Raw genomic sequence first — 2,173 nt, forward strand, 5'->3', positions numbered from 1 at the left:
TATATTTGCCAGAGTTGACATAGTACTAGATTATAATGGAATTAGTTTCTTCCAAACCTCATGGTTGAAATCCCAGCAGCCATTACAGATATATACTGAGCCCTTTTAAACTGTTGATGAAGAAGCTATATGGGTTGCATCATCACAATCAATGATAAATATGAAATATGGTAATAATTTTATTTTTTACTGAAAATTAATTCTTTATTAAAATGACTAATGTATATACACATATATATGTGTATGTATGCATAAATATTCATGTGCATAGTAATACATACTAGCTTTTGTCTAAATATTAAGAACATGTGGAAGTCCCAGTGAAGTAAGATTCAGGGACATATCTCCTGTCACAGTCCCAGATCCTGTAAAGGTGAACCCTCTGGGGCTGGCTGGGGAGAGGAGGAAAGTTTATTGCAAAAGGAACTGTCTGAGGGAGCATAGGATTTCTAGACAAGGGAAAGAGAGAAATAATCATTTCTTGAGAATCAGTTAATTTTTTTTCCATCTGAAGAAAGAACAAGACAAATATATCACAATTCTCAGAAGACATCAAAAAGGGAATTTTCTAGCTGCTAAAATTAACATAAAATCATTTCAGCCTTTCCAAATAAAGGTTTTTTTAAATTTTATTTATTTATTTATTTATTTAGAGCATGCTAGTGGGGGCGGGGGGCAGAAGGAGAGGGAGATGGAGAGAGAATCTCCAGCCACCTCCTCTCTGAGCCTGGAGCTTAATGTGGGGCTCGATCCCTGGACCTTGAGATCATGATCTGAGCCAAAATCAGCAGTCAGATGCCTAACTGATTGAGCCACCCAGGCACCCCCCAAATAAAATTTTATTTTAACTTTCAAATATAAAAGAACATGTTGAAGGCATATGATGTAATATATATATATATATGGAATAATATATATATATATATATATGTATATAATTTTTTTTTACTAGCCACCCAGGTGCTCCAAAACTTTTTTATTTGGAATAAAAAAATAGATGCACACTGTAATAAGAGTTTTTTTTTAAGTACACCTTGAACATATGATGTAATATTATTCCATCTCTCCAACCCAACTACCTATACACAGTCTATTTTTCCAGTTTGTCTCATATTTTTATGATATCAAATTACCTCTGATACTGTTCTAGGTTTGAATGTATTTTCATAAAATTTTTTGAATGTTTAAACCTATCCATGTCTCATGAAAATTAATGCCAAATACTCATTTACTCCATGTCAGATACAATAACTGTGAATTTTCCAATAATTTTTCACTTTGGCTGAAAAAGATGCTAAAATCAAGGAGTTGGTTACTAATTTAGCTATCTTTGTATCTCATAATGAACTTAATGACACAAATTGCTTTAAATATGACTATGAAAAATCACTCTAGTGACATAAACTGTCTAGAGGAGAATAGCTTCAGGTTAGAGAAATAATGATTTCTCATGACTTATGAGAAAGTCAAAAGCAGTAATAAAATCTTAGAAGGAAAATCACAGGCAGACAGGGGACCCTATGAGGAGTGAGGCAGCCAGGTTGGTGTGGCTCATAAAGATGTTTCTCCATGGGGATTCCTGATGACAATAACTCTTTGTTATAGCATATCAATTTCTATCATATCTAGCCTTTGAGTCCTTCAGCCAGGAAAGGAAACAGTTTACATTATAATTGTCATGATGACAAATATAAACAAAAACAACAACAACAAAAAGACAGGTTCTTAATAGCTTCTAGGGGGAAAACTTCTTTTTTACATGGTGACCATGAATGTGCACTTTTTCTGTAACCTCAGCTCTCACTCATAGCAGAAGGAAGGAAATAAGTGAACGTAATATGGCATTTGGTGTGGATAGAGATCAATGAGCCTACTTCATATCCGGCAATATTGTCAGTATGATACCTAAGAAAGACGTTTTATTTTCAAAATGCTAATTCTACAACTCAACCATTGGGCACAAAGTCAAACACTGTGATCCAAAGAAAATCTCTGGAGAACATATGTATCACTAACCATGCCTTGTCATCCTTCTGTTATTCAGTAAAGAGATTTTGTCGGGGATATCCAATTTCTAGAAGATCCCTTAATAAGAAATTCAAAAATTAGGTTATATAGTCCCCAAGTTGACATTGATATCAATAGTGTCAGTACTGAACATATTAAAGGAAGC

The 2,173-nt window shown here is 33.8% G+C and overlaps 1 non-coding gene across 1 annotated transcript; it reads left to right on the forward strand.

The window, feature by feature from the left end:
* The first annotated feature begins 315 nt into the window (after positions 1-315).
* LOC112834877 (small nucleolar RNA SNORD22) lies at positions 316-439 on the forward strand. The gene has a single exon (XR_003211054.1). It is a non-coding gene; the product is annotated as a small nucleolar RNA SNORD22 (small nucleolar RNA).
* The last annotated feature ends 1,734 nt before the right edge of the window (positions 440-2,173 follow it).

This window comes from Callorhinus ursinus, unplaced genomic scaffold, assembly GCF_003265705.2.
Source record: "Callorhinus ursinus isolate GAN/ISIS: 27379988/994484 unplaced genomic scaffold, GSC_fseal_2.0 scaffold17, whole genome shotgun sequence".
NCBI classification, from domain to species: domain Eukaryota; kingdom Metazoa; phylum Chordata; class Mammalia; order Carnivora; family Otariidae; genus Callorhinus; species Callorhinus ursinus.